Source organism: Rhea americana, unplaced genomic scaffold (genome assembly GCF_003343005.1).
Source record: "Rhea americana isolate MKP2758 unplaced genomic scaffold, rheAme1 scaffold_12, whole genome shotgun sequence".
Lineage (NCBI taxonomy): Eukaryota > Metazoa > Chordata > Aves > Rheiformes > Rheidae > Rhea > Rhea americana.
In genome coordinates, this window is record NW_028185261.1 from 4,899,910 (window position 1) to 4,915,274 (window position 15,365).

General features: G+C 38.4%; 1 long non-coding RNA gene across 1 annotated transcript; it reads left to right on the forward strand.

Annotated features, from left to right (window-relative positions):
* The first annotated feature begins 3,959 nt into the window (after positions 1-3,959).
* Positions 3,960-5,667, forward strand: LOC146600548 (uncharacterized). Its single transcript, XR_014897910.1, has 3 exons — positions 3,960-4,168; positions 4,261-4,455; positions 5,614-5,667. It is a non-coding gene; the product is annotated as an uncharacterized LOC146600548 (long non-coding RNA).
* Positions 5,668-15,365: the final 9,698 nt, after the last annotated feature.

The window sequence follows — 15,365 nt, forward strand, 5'->3', positions numbered from 1 at the left end:
CCCCGCGCTGCGGAAGAGCCGCGGGAAAGCGAACAGAGCGGAATCGTGCGCAGTAACACAAGCGCAGCCGGGGGGAGGTCACCGGTGCGGGATCAGGGAGCAGCTCGAGGATTCAAGAGGAAAAACACCAGCGCAAAAAGGTACCAAAATCCTCAAGAGGAGGAGAAGGATTCAGTAGGGAGCAGCTTGGAGAAACTGTGACGGAGGCAGCCTGGGCTGACAGGCTGGCTTCGCAGGAGGGAGGGGGACTATCAAATGAGTTTACTGGGGCTCAGACACTAAAGTTAAGCTGAAATTTAGAAAATGGGATTTAGAGGAAGAAACAAGTTGAAAATACTTAGTACAGAAGACGAATAACAAGACACTTCTCTTCATATACTGTTTGCCAGATCTCCTGACTTAAGTGCCTTTGAGTTACATTTACTAAATTTTACAAAAGAACACCTATACGAATGTAACATCTAAAAAAACTAGTGTTGAAAAATCACTTGCCAAATTCCATCATCTCCCAGCAGATGGCATGAGTATTTCCTTAGAAAGCAATGGTCTGAGCAACATAGATCTTGTCATATTTCAGTAGGTAACAAAAATAACATGAATTATGGGACCATATATGGAGCATGATGGAGCAGGGAAAAGAGCTACTGGATAAATTATCTCCTATCCGATATTTGGGAAAGGATGTGAAACAGTTCAAAGCTAATTTTTAACATGCAGAATTCTGGAAGCCATAATGTGGAAAACACTTAAATAGGAGAAAAGGAAAAAATATTAGAAAAATCTGATCTGCTGCTCTTGGAGCATTGATACAGTTTACATAGACATGCTATGCTGATTCAAGAGATGATAGTCGAATTGCGTGTATCATGCATATCACGAAAATACATGTGATGTAGTGTGATGGCCTATTAGTGCGTGCTATGTGTGTGCATATCCACGCTTGACATTCGGGGGCGTATCTGGGGTGCAGCAGGGATGTCTTGGGAAACTCGTCAGGAGAAAAAAGTTACTACTCAACTGAGGAAAAGTCCAGCAATTATTCAAAACACTATTTACATACAGCTACTGGCAGAACAGGGAGAACAGCAAGGCTGTGTTATAGCATAGCTGAACATAGTTATCAAATATATATTGGACAGTACTGCTGACATGGTGGGCTCCTACCTGGTCTTGACATAGTTTGCTCTGGTACTGGGCTCTGTTAGCCTGACGCTCACAATGATTGCTGCTCACAATACATTACATTATTGAGAGACCATGGAGGGRAGAAAAATCATTTAAAACAAGAAGAAAGTCATTTAAAACAACATGAAAGCTTTCAGAAGAGATAGCTTTAGCAGAGATACTTCCATGTTGCATTTTTCCTGATATAATTCAAGCRCAGTGAAACTTTAAAATCAATTCACAAATGCTATTTTAATTATGCAGTATACTGGAACAAGGAAATCAGCTACGGTTAGATATTTATTTTGTGCAGATTTATTGCATTAAGCTCTCATGTATGTATACAGATATTATAACTATTTCCTCTATGATACCATTTTCTTCAGGGTTACAGCTCAATTAAACCCTGTTGGAGCCTCCTCCTCCTCTTTGTCACAGGATAGACTGTGATAATACATATTCATAGGCCACGCTGCAATATAACAAGGTGGACCTCCTGCTACGAGGCGCTGTATTACAACCTGACACTTGCCCAGCAATCATGGTATTAGAAGTTGCACTTTGTAAGTATTACATGAATCAAAGGCTACAAGATGTGCAGTTCAACTTACTTCTCCATGCCTTTCTGTTGACGTTATCCCCCTTTCACCTTTAGACTAGCAACATCTGTTGACTTGACGAAAATGAAACATGTTGCACGTCTGGCTCCTTCCCTGCCTTCCCACTACAGCAGTGTTAATGAGGAAAAGGAAACACAAAAGAGATTAAGGAGCGTATGCTCTGGTGGTAGTCTCTTCCACAGACTTACCTTTCAGTTTTCAGAGCTTTGATCACAAAAGGGCAGACACTACTYGATCTGCATTTCAAGCGTGCGTCTTCTAATAACATATTAAAYGTCTAGATCTATTGCCAGTTGAAGTGTCCGAAATATCCCAGCTTCTGCTCCTCTGTAATTGCCCTTATTTTGTACACAGTATTTTGAATGGGCAGATGGACGTGTTAGCTATAAAGTATTGAATAGTAAGAAATGCAAAAGTAGTACTCCACAGAGAGGCTTGAAAAGAGAGCAAGTTTGCATTTAAACTTATTAACAGTAAGGAGTGGATACATCCTTCAGCCGAGAGAAATGGTCTGTCGTTTGCTTACGTACACCCTACTCACGTACAACAAAGCTATTTTCATCTACTAATACTGGGTTAGTGAAGACAAATCTGGAAACAAGCAAGCTCACGCGATCCAGGGTAGGTTTAATGCTGCCCTTCCTTTGGAAGATGCTGCCCCAATGGCTGAACCCTTTTGCCAGTATCACTGAGTGGGTAAGTGCCAGCCCTGGGGCTTCAACACCCACCTGGACCGGGATGCAGAACAGGAGCTGCTGCATCACAACGCCTCGAGAAAGGCCACACAGCAGTCTTTGACTACCATAATGTAAGTAGTCCATGTTAATCCGTCTGATGTGCATTGGTACAGTTATCTCTGGGCAGTACTTTCTTCAGCAGCAGGCATATCCTGTTGCTTGTTTCTTCTCCTTAAGCTTTAATCTGAGTAGGAGACTTGGAGTGGGCTTACTTTTGGCATTGCCACTAGTTGTTCTGCAGCACCGGACAATTAACCTCAGTCTTACGAAACCTACTGTATCTGGCTGTGCTGATGTATCACTTCCCTGAGCAGGATACTGCAAGAAMTGACTCATATTTACAAAGTACTTTCAAATCTTTTTGAGAATATATACAAATTAGACAAAAAGTAGGTGTTTGTAGGGCATTCAAAAGTCTGTATCCCCTTTCACAGCTACACCTATTCTTATTCATCGTGGGTTTTTTCACACTACAAGAATACTTCCTCATCTAGTTCCCTAGATTTTGTTTTTCCCTTTTCACACATGTAGACATAAAATAAGCAGACACTTGAGCGGTTTCCTGATAGCAAACATTTTAACAGACAGCTGACACGCTCAGGCTGCTTTTTATGCTTGGTGACAGGAATATTCTGAATAAGGACGTTGTGCTGGGTTGGCTGATCAGCATTTAAGTTGAATCAGCCCTTGAACTGCAGTTAAAGAATGGAAATGCCCATGTGTTTTATCACCCCAGCTTGTTTGACTGCTAAATGTAATGCCAAGCTCGCAAAAATAACCTACTTAAGGAGGAACTAACTTAAAAGATATTTCTATACCTTATATTTTAGCAGTTAAAAAAAAGATTAACTTGAATGTCCCTACTTACAGTCCAAAAACTCTAGTTTTTGGAAACGTGTATAATTTTTCTCTTCTTCACTGACTTGTCAAAAAACCTGCTCAAGAAAACTAGGGAAGCAGTTAAATCTGAGTGAGTAATAAGTCTCATTATTTTGTCCAAGAAAGGTGATATGTGCCCAGACATTCAGCAACTAAAAAAGCATATACATATTTGATTTTTACTGAGGAAAAAGGCATGTGAAAAGGCAAGCCAGACGTTGACTACATATGCAATCCTAATCACATGTGAAAACTGTATTCACGCCCGATTCRTGTCTGTAACGCGTTTTTCTGCACCGTTTAACCACCCCTTTTGAATTCCTTTTAAATTTACCCTTAACAGAGAGCGCAGCTCAAAACACGTCCTGGGATGCCGAACTTAACCTGCCTCTTAGCCTGCTACCGCTTCGACGCGACTCGCAGAGTAGCGGAGTAGCAGTTTTTACGTTAAGTTGGATGTCCAAACAAAAAAAAAGGGTCCTGCTGCCTCACCGGCCTCCCCCACGCTCATCTGTTCCAGCGGTGTTTGTGGGTTGTTCTTCCCTCTCCAACCCATTCAGTAGCGACAAGTAACTTTCCATACCCAAGCACAGCGATTTTGCTGAGCAAGTGTCATTGAGAAAAGGCAGGTTCGTTCTGCCAAGCATTCAGGGGCAGAGCATGGATCCCAGCTACCTAAATGTGAGACCGGACCTAAATCCCAGCACAAGACCTGTTCAGCCGCGAGCAAGCTCCCAGCGCGCTGCCGGGCACTGAGCATCCGTTCAGGTAAGATCAAATCTGTACTCTGCAGCATAAAAAAGCGCGTTGCCAGGCATGAAAGAAGTGTTTTCCGTTCTTTTGCTGTTGCTWCCACGCAGGTTGCGTTCCAGACTGTTGGAACATTTGTTCTTTATCATGCCAAGAAACAACAAAACTGCCTAAATTCTCCTCCAAAACATACTGTTTGCTACTATGCTTTAAATAAAATGAGATTGAAGGACTGAACAATTCACAAGAAAATATAACGGAAAAATTCTACACTCTGTTGCTTTTCCAAGAAGATGCCAGAAGAGGTAGGTGTCTGGTAGGGTTTTTTCCTTCACTTTCATGCCTCTTTTTCCCCAAGTTTATTAGAGATCACCAGGAGCCCATTTCCCTTAAACCCTCTCACAACACTTTAGAAGCATACTGCAAGCTCCCTTTAATCATAAAAAGCAGCTTGAAGGGGAAAAAAAGAGGAGGCTCTTACCAGCTGCAGCATAAAGATAAAACTGGGAACTGCCAACAAGAAAATTATCTTCTCTGAGACTGCAGCAGGTAGCTCTTGACAGATTTAAAGGAACTGCACCGAGAGTCACGTGGGAAAAGTTTTATAAAAATAACCCTGCAGTGAAGACGGTTAGAAAGGAAGAGGATGATGATTCTCAGAAGCCGCTGTTCTGGCATTATCACTGCCACTATCACCCACCTGTATAAAGTCAACCTGTACAACGATATTTAAATGGTGAGATCAACAGTTAATTCACTTAACTAGCTACAAACAGTTCCCTCAAGAATCCTATTCTGAAGTGACTGAGACAGTTCTTATATTAATAAATCAGAACAGAGATGACAGCAGTTTAAACAGTGTACATTGAGATTTATTAGAACAAGCACTAATAGCAGCAGTGTACAGTGATGGAGACAACGTACTGTATGCACTGAACAATAATAGTTATACAATTGCACTTCTTCAGAGATCTATTAGAAAATGCTTTTCAGTAAACAGTTTCCCAAATCTAGCATTGTTTGGATTTGCCTCTGAGGAAAAAAATACAAAAAATATGCTTTTTGTTTTTTGGTAAGGCATTAGCAACATTCATTGGCAGGCTAAACAAGTCATTTGTACATGCATTATCCAATTACATTGCAACAGGTAAAAGAGCATCACGTTTCCTCAAAAACTAGAATTGAGAGTGTGTTTTTTGACACAATATCCAGGTATATCTGACTCAGCCTGAAAGAAACAGGTGGCATCTTTCGTTACATTTTAGAGCACAACATAAAGTACAATATAGCCGAGTTCACCTTCATTTCCTAGGAGAAGCTGTAGGACCTCTCTCAGTCGGAGCTGGCATTATGGGTATTGTGTTCACCACATACTGCACTGGAATAAATTCTTAATTAAATGAATTTCTCTTGTTTATTATTCCCCCCACCACTACCGCCTCCTCAAATCATGTGGCCAACAGATGCTCCTGTTGCCAAAGGCCTGAAATCAACATCCGCTACTGTATGAGCTTGTTACTTATTGCATCGGAGGTAGTCAGCGCGAGGCCTCATCTGCATTCGGCACTGCTACAACAGGATGTTCAAAACCTGCTACTAGTGCAAAGACACAGAGTACGTGCGCTGCAGCTGCGTAACGCGGGAACTTAGACCGCTTCCTTACCGCTCCATCCTGGCTAGCAAACAGGCTCAATCTCTGAAGCAGCCAGAGAACTCAATATACCAAAAAAAGCAATTCTGTATGTGCTAACGCCTAAAGGGAGAGAGGGGAGGCACTTTCTCACATTCATGCTGTTGTGGGCTGCGACCAGGAGCACGCTCTTAGTCGGCCACCCCCCTTCTGCAAATCGGAAGGACAAGTCAGAGTCTCCTTTCCTCACTGGCACACAGCACCAGCAACCCTCACTCTGGGCTGCCACCGTCCTGCGGGAAAGCTCAGGAAAACGGGGAGAGGAATTGCAAATGGTATTACAGCTCAGCTCGCCAGAGTAAGACATGTTCTTATAAACTCAGTCACTGATGTCGTCTCCTGTTCTTTCTTACAAATGTCATACGTAATTGAACTTCACAGAAGGTGAAGTTAACCGACTTTTAAATACTACAAGAGCAAGGTCCCAAAATGCAGGAGAGGCAATGGAAAGTCAAACATACTAGCTCTGACTGGCAAGCAGTCAAACCTGCTGTGCTTCAGGCTTTCAACTTCCACGAGGCAGTGCACTTTTAAAATACAGCTTAAGCTTAACTAGTTGAATGCCTAGGTCTGACTGTTCATACTAGGCCTAAAGTTGAAATACAATTTTGGCAGCTAGATGCCCACTCACACGGAGGCTCACTGAGTTCAACGGAGACCCAACAGGAGCTCAGCCTCCTCTGCTGAAATGCTCATTTGTTTAAGGATGTAAGGATTAAAAATGAAGTCTTATAAAGCCTGGTATAACCATTATTTTGACTTCTTAGGAGTGTCAGTGTTGAGTCTTTTTATTCGAACACTAATATCTGCATCTTTTTCAACTGCATTCAACGCGACTGTTTGCAATGTGTATGTTTAAATATATATTGATGCCTGTGCAAGATCAGAGTCCAAGAAGAGGAAGAAGAAAAAAATCTTGAGATGGGCATTGTTGATTAACTCTTGCATTTGAAATAAAAGCCTACAGGTTACAATTTCTATATTGCAAATCTATCTATGTTTTTTTCTTAACTGTTGATGCTTAGTAACTGTAAGCCACAGAGGTGCTTTTACAGACACAATTATAGTCAGTATTTGGAAATACGGAATTAACAAGATGTAAAGAATTATCATCCTGAAAGGCCTTTCAAACTTTTCCAGCATAACTGCATGCATTTGCAAGCCCACAACCAAGATCAGGTTCTTCTTTTCTTTTTTATGTTAAATTACTGAATGTAGTATGAAGGCTCGCATTTACAGCTTTAAAAATTGCAATACTTTAAATACTTTATACAGTTTTCAAAACAAAGATTTGCAAATCAACTGAATTTTCTATTGAGTTACTTAGAAATTATGGCACTGATTTTTTTTAGCATCCTTTAGCATCCTTATGTTTTATGGAAGTCCACAATGAACTTCTGAGCACAAAATGAAGTGATGTAGGTGAGGTTTAATGCTTTCTTTACCTTTTTTTCTTTCCCTCAAGTAGCAGTTTTCTATTGCTTTCAAATAACAGAAAAATTCTTATCTGGTGCATCTATGTGCACAGACCCTTTGCAGTTGCAGTCTATTATTTCCCTCAGAATAGTCATTGTCTACTGATATTTAAAAGTAGCACTGACTCTACATGCTCACCTTCTAGAAAGAAACTACATTATCTGCCTTTAAAATTCATCTTGAAAAGTGTGAAGCAAGTTTCTGTACATATTTCTAAATTTTATAAAACAGCACAACCCCACTGGAAAGATTCAGAGAATCTCCTTTTACAAGGATGTTATGCAAAGAGGTGTACAAGAAAGCAACAGATCTGGGTTTCACACAGGGATATGGGCGATCATCAGAGAATGCTCTTTTCGCTATTCATGTTTTCACTTTCTGGCCTGCTAAGTGGCTGTTTACCATCTATAATTAAATGCCATTAAAACTAATGAAGCCCAGTAAAGCAATGTAAATTGACTACTTATCTAAACCTTACTTTTATATGGGATTCTAAAAGATCAGGGTACAAATACTGGAATTTTACACTTCACATGTGTGTGCATGGGATCTAACCTCACCAAAAAAGTATGACATTATTTCAAATTCATATTAACTGTGCAAAAAGGAGACAAAATACGGAATGTTATGCTGTTGAAATGTTCAGAAAATATAATCCAACAAACATAATTATACAAAGGGAGGTAGATAAAGACTTTAAGACAACAATCTTGATACCAGTTAAAAAAAGAAAATATCTTAATATCCTAATATAGAACTATCATAATGATCTCTCTGGATGTCTCGGTAGTTTAATTTTATTATGGCTTTTTAAATGCTGAATACAGCATCCTCTTCAGACAACCTAGCAGTAACAGTAAAGAGCAAGCAGTTTGTTGTGTGTTTTGGTGAAGGAAAAGATTTCTGACATCAGATGCTAACAGCCTGATTTCTTGCTGGGTTTATAGTACATAACATACACTTAAATCAATATACAAAGAAGCAAAGAATCCCATCCAGAAAAGTCCACTGGTATCTTTTTGGTCCAAGGATGAAAGTTTAGCGATGAGCATTATAGGTCTGCCTTGCTCCAAGAGCTGGAGATTTAGCAAGATCTGAGCATTAGTTGCAAAATAAAACAATCATTCTTCAAGTTTGTGGAGCTCTAAACATTGTTTTATTTTTAAACTCAGACTTGGCATGTAATTTGTTCTTAGTGAGGAATGAATGTTTGAAAATGATTTGTTTAGAAATAATTCTAAACGAATAAGAACAGTGCTTCTGCTTATCAGAGTGAAAGCTTGAGTAAGCTAGAAGCTGCCATCTTCGAATTTATGCCTGCATACCAAAATTTATTTCTCAGTTCGCAGTCAAGTCTTGTCAGTCACTCAGGTGAAAATAAAATTTACTGCAAAACTACTGAGTATGCTATACTACATTTCAACCACTAACGGACACCAGTAACACTTATTTCAATAATTAAATAGACCCAATTCCTTACCTCCTACTGAAATGACAGTTTTCATTGTCTTGACTTCAAGACAGGTTACTGATGCAGATTAGATCTATTTATGTGTGATTTATAATTGGCAATGCAGTCTCAAGGCATTTTTACAACATATTAAGCAAATGCAAAGATCTCATCTGAATTTATTCAACAGAGTTAGAAAAGCTATTCAGAATTCTCCTTTATCTGGCAGAAACTGAGGATTAAACATTAGCTAACATTAACCAATTTGGAGTAACCAATGACAATTAACCAAGCTAACATTAGCTTGGTTAATATTAATTTCATATTCCTTGCCCAGGTAAATTTAACAAAGAAAGAGAGAGAATATCCAACACAAGATTACAAGACAAGAAATCTTAGACTCCTTAGACACTGTCTGCCCTCTGAGGACCTGACAAGGCAACCCTGGGCTCTAGTTGCCAGAACTGTAATGCTAAATGGTAGCTGAGTTTAACAGAAAGATGTTGTGTATGTGGCCAAACTGACTGGCCCAAGGAGCAAGTACCTCAAGGAAAAGGAATCATTCTGGTTGAACACTCATCACAGCAAGTATTGCTCTTTTATAGAACTTGCATTATTAGGATACTCAGGGTATAAAAGATTATGCTACCCACTTCTGCCTTTTGAAACAATCTGCTCAGCTCTTTCCTCTTTGCATCCCTAATGACTGGGGCCAGCAAAATTAGAAGTTCACATATGACATCCTAAACACAATTATCCTCTTTCACTAATACAGACCATTACAAGTAGTAATAAACATGGAAATATCTTTTAGTGTTTCACAGGAGACAACATCTGGATCATTCCTCAGGGAGTATAAATAGGCAGCTTTACCATATGTCCAGAATGTGCAAGACAGACTATATTACGTGGTGTTGATGATATATTCCAGTTTTATGGTTCCCTTATTTTTAAAACAAGTAATTCTCTTTGTTCACATTAGCAACATACCTTCAGCCAAACGCTGTCTACAGTCATTGTTATTTATAAAAGGAATAAAAGCTTCCTTTCACATTCAAAATTCTTTCTGAGCAATGAGTAAAATCCTTCATTTTTCCATGCTGTCATTGATCGGTGGAAAGTAAAAGTGTATTAACATATCCATCCTGAAACTGAATTCACAGCTGCTCTGACATCTCAGTTAATAAGGGCTAGAAAACTATTTTTTAATAACTTCGTGCCACTGAGAACTGCTGTGTCTAGTTTCATGGTTCTCCACTGTAGTCTCTCCCTCCTTTTCCTTTTTTCAGGTTTGTCAAAGATCGTAAGGGAGGGAAAAACATTTTTGAAACATGATGGATTATAATACAACAAAAGTTGACAAAGGAGGAGATAGGCATATAAAACATCTACTTTTTAACTTTTTAAAGTTACCTTTTAAACGTGCAGGACACCATATTAAAAAAAAATCCTTTAAAGGAGGTTTATAAAGACATTTTTCAATTTAGAAAATTTAGCTTATGTCAAAGCTAATGAACATCAAAGCTGTTTTACATTCTCTAAAGAATGCATTACCTTTTGCAAGTAGACCCCTTACAGCATAGCATACAAAAAGAAAATCAACTGCTTTAAATTATTCATTTATTTGAGTTTACTCAGATTTGTAAAATTCTTGTGGATGGTATTCACTATTCTGAGGGAGCCCAGGGAGATAGCCTCCCTAGGAATAATTAAATCTTTATGGGCACACTTAGTCTAGATTCTTCTGTCAAAAAAAAAACAAAAACAAAAATCCCAAGCCCTCCTCCTTCCTCTCCCCCCGCCCCAACTCTCTCCATGAAACTCACTGTCATCTTCTGAGTGATACAGGAATTAAAACAAAAAAAAGGCAGGTATGGTAAAGTAGAAAATTAAACTACTTTTATACTAAAGATACTTCCGCAATTTTGAGCAGATTGACAAGGAATATTAGTCATAACTGTATCCCTGAGCACCATGATTTTTGTCATTATGTGCTTAAAAGAATAAATTAAAGTTTTCTACAATTTTGACACTTATTACTTAATGATGGACAACAACAAAACATTAGATAATATTTTCAGCCCTAACATTTTCAGCTGCTAAAACAAGCAGTTAAGACACAGTTAGTTTTGCTAGCTTTCTGCAAGGTCTGTGTATAGCACATCTTGACCAGCTAGGGCATTCTGATGTTTCTTATTCATTTTTGTCAATATTAATCTTTTTTCCTTAGCTGGGCTGAACTCTGTTTAACTTAATACCTCCTGTCATTTAGTGTATGAATACACATACCTTTTTCCTACACAAGCCTTATTAACTTCAGGTAGATTTAACTTAAAAATTCTCCTTTTGCTTTCATTATGTACCTCCAGTGTCAGTAGCAATACCTAAAATAGAGTTAATTCCTCTGAATACTACTGCATGAAGTGCCAACTGCACTTTGAGCAGCTAATGTTGGTAACAACACCAGGCAGAACTCCAAAATCTTTTAAAATAAGGAGACAATACAAATCTTCCCTGAAGTAAGAGACCTTTGTTAGCAAAAACAAATTTTGCAAAACTAAGGGACCATCAGCATGTGCAGCCTTCTCAAGCACCGCGTGAGCGCATGGGAACTCCTCGCCTTTCCACAGCATTTCTAAAAATTCAAGCCTGGTGAGAAATCCTAAGTGCATCCTGCTTTATCCTGGGTGCTGCTCTCCCTAGTTTGAGGAAGAGAAGAACCCATGCTAYTTCCATACTGCCCAGCAAACCATGCAGGGTGCCTGGCCTCCCYGTCACAGGCTACGTTCAGGGCAGAGAAAGGAGGGCAGAGCCCGGAAGCAAACTCCTCGCACAGTACGGTGCAGCAGGCTCAGCACCGGCTCCTGGGCACGCTGCTCTAGGAAGAACTACGCCTTAAGGTTTGCACGATTTGTTTCCGTGGGAAATCAAGGGCATCTTTTAAAGGTAGCTTTTAAAACTGTATCGTGTGTACGTACTGCATACTTGACATCAGCCTAGTATGTGCTATTCAAATAAAAACCACAAATGCCACAAAAGATAATTCTGACTCAAAAGTTCAAAATAAGAGAAAATGCAAAACATCATTTGTAAGAGTGTTATATTGGGAGTTTACTTCTAAAGCCAAATGCAAACACGTTTATTTCATGCAACTTATACTTGTTTAAAATTAGAATGAGTGGCTAGATGACTTTTCAATCACAGTGAGACTGTATGAAAATAGACTCATTCAATTTGTATCTCTCAGTGGGATAACAACTTCTAATATGCAGAAAAATCTGCCATCTTGTTAACAGAGATTTAAAATAGCAATGAAGCTATTTAAGTCTCTATTAAGACATTACCTTTGACGATAATAGCTAGTATTATCCCATTATATCCCCAGTACCAGAACAGGGAACAAACTAAGGTATGCTTGTAAAATATTAATTGAAAGTACCATTTGCCATTGTTGATAAAGCATAAGGTTTATGTATTTCATACAGAAATGAATTTTGAAAAAGGCATTTGAAAGCACAGTATACCTTTTTGTAGTCCAAGTTAGAAATTTTAATAGTGGAAGTTAGAAATTTTAATAGTTGACCTTTTTTTAAATATTGACTGGTTTGCACTTTCTCCTCACCTATCAAACCTAGAACAATAAAGCCTACAGAGCAGAGAAGTATTTTTTATGCCTCTCAAAAGAAAATATTGCCAGGGTGAATGGAGTGAGCTGGGCTGAAAGCTGCCCGAGTTGTCGTGCTCGAAGGGCAGGATGGCTGCCTTACCCCCGCTGGCACCAGGGACGGGGACGGTGCCGCGGGGTTGGCTCTGGGCCCTGCATCGTTCAACACCAACAGCGACCTGCCCAAGGACGTAGACTGCAGCCCTGCAACTTCAATTAGGAGGATCAGGGAACATGCCAAACAGCAGAGCGCTGACCACAAGGAGCTTCCTAAACTTGAGAACTGGGCCAGAAGACACTTCACAAAGTTCAGTAGAGAGAAGTGCAAAGCTCTGCACCTGCACTCGATACAGGTGCTCTTTCAGAGTTGTTCAAAAATTATAGTTTGGATAGAAGCCCCCAGACCTGTCTTCTGTCAACCAATTCCCTTTAGAAAACATGTCACTGTGTCCCCCAAGGTGGCAGGAAAAAAATTAATAGAAGATTTTGCAGAGAATCCAGAGAATTCTATACTATAAGAAAATGCTTTACAGTATATTTGTTAGTGCATTTAGAATTCTGACAAAGAAAAATACCATTTTGTGATGTGTTGTTTTGCATTTCTTCTAGTTATTAATTCACTAATTAAACATTCAGTAATTTTAAAAAGTGCCTTCAATACAAAGATTTATCATATCACAGGTTTTTAAAAATTCTAATAATGTTAATGCTATTCTTTTTTCAATGAGTATCAGATAAACAGTTGTAAAAATAATTAAAGCAGTGATAGCATCTTTAGGTTCACCAGGATTCAGTCCGCACTGCAAAGAATGGCATTCACAAAACACTAGCAGAACACTGTAAAACTCAACACCTTATCTCTGTATTTAAACTACGATCCAACTTTCAAAAAACTTGAGGACATGCAGCTCTTGTCTCTCAAATGTACTCTCAGTCATGCACAAGTAATACTTTCAAACGGCATGGTGAACCTGCACACAGGGACTGGAACATGAGGGGCACAAATGCTTAATAATGGTATCTTTAAGAAAAGCGATATAATAATTAACTGCCATTTTGCACATAATGTGCAGATTTGATTCATAGTGTAATGCTATTAGAGCAAGTAGGAAGAAGTTAACCTAATACAGTTAAAAAAACAAAATTGATGTATTTTCATTTTTTTATAATAACCACTGAAAAACTCTGAAAGAATTCCGATCTGGTTCAATCAGCAAAGAGAACGAGATTTTTTGTTTGAATACTTCAAGGTTTTCTCTGGAACAAATCCTGTTAATCTGCACACAGTTTTTACACCAAGTATTCATAAGCAATGTTTAGTATTCAAAATTCTCGTAAGTTTTATCCAATATTTTCTTTAGGCTTTCATATTTTTTCTTATAACTATGGGAAGAAAATGGAATTCATTAGTAACTAGTTGCTCTCCTATACAAGCAACAGAAGAACTAAATGCATACAAAATAATCACAGTAACCTTAGTTCTGTAAGGACCTGACTGCAAAAAGAACAGGCATGCAAAGAGCTGTGTATGTGTGGTACTCTRCTGAGAACTGTTCAAGCAGCTCTCCTGGCAGGATCAGACACCTATCTGAATTTTAATTTTATTTTATCTAGTCTTAGTACTAGAATATATCTTAAATAGAAAAAATTAAGTGCACTATGTATGCTATATATGTGAAAGACAGTAAATATATATGAAATCTAGCCTGTCCTCAGTGCTTGAATGTATAATATATGCATAAATGGACAACTGGATCATACTGTGTGAAATACATTTTTTCCCTAATAAAACTACCTTTTTTTTCTTTTATAAAATCTGCCCTCCTACTATTTAGTGCTTCAGAAATTATCAGATAGAAAGTGCCAGACCTCCTCCCTTATATATATTAAATGAGGCATAACAACACATGAGAGGCTTGGTTCTGAATCAAAAAATATAGGACCACTTTATGAAAAAAATGTAAAATATAATTYTGCATAAAAGCTATTTTGGCAACACAAGAAGTTGTTAGCTACAAAGCATGGGAGCATCTGCCCTACTCTCACACAATATTTAGGTAAGAAAAGTAGATGAGGAGAAAACAGAGCCAGTAAAGTATATGGTCTATGTAGCAGAAAATATTAGTTGTGTTCACAGTACTATCCAGCTTCTGGAGAGAAGCCAGAGACTTTCCTATGAAATGTTTCTGTGCTTTTAACACTGTTGCAAAGCTTCAGGGAATTCTAATTGTATAAACAGGAGGAAATGAGATATGTTGTGAAGCTATGTCAGATCAGTGTATAAATGATTATCACATCCCAGCCTCAGTCATTTAGAATATGGACTTTCTGACCAGCAATTCAAATGCATTTATCAAAACTGTCTCAAATTTAACCAGTCAGTAGTTTCTTTTCAGTCTGATTATACAGTCAGCTTCCCAAAGCTAAAGCATGTACAGTAGGTCTCCTTTCTCTGAAATACAGTTATTCGTCTGTCTTTTGATTTTAAATACAGGTTCTCCAATATTAATACAGTAATATCCTAGTGCTTTAAAAATCTGCCCTCCACACAGTCCTAAGCATACACATTTTAAAATGACTTACTATACTTCATACTTCATTTAAGGCATGAACAATGGCATATGAATGGGAACAGCTTCCAGAAAAGCATGTCTTACGTCTTTTTGTCAAAGGTCAGTCCAAGCACATCACACCAAAGGACTAACCTGAAGCCAGAAATGACAGTGTTATAACCCAAGAGTTTTTAACAAAAATAGTTGAAACAAAATGGATTTTTCTGTTTTTTCTTCCTTTTTTTTTTTTTAATTTAAATTACATTACTCTTAATGTCTGTTTAAAGCACCAGTTGCAGTTTTGTGTTTACCACCTCTTCCAAGTGACTTTGGATAATTCTTCCGCTTCTTTTGTTCAGAATTTTCAGCATATGAAACTTTAA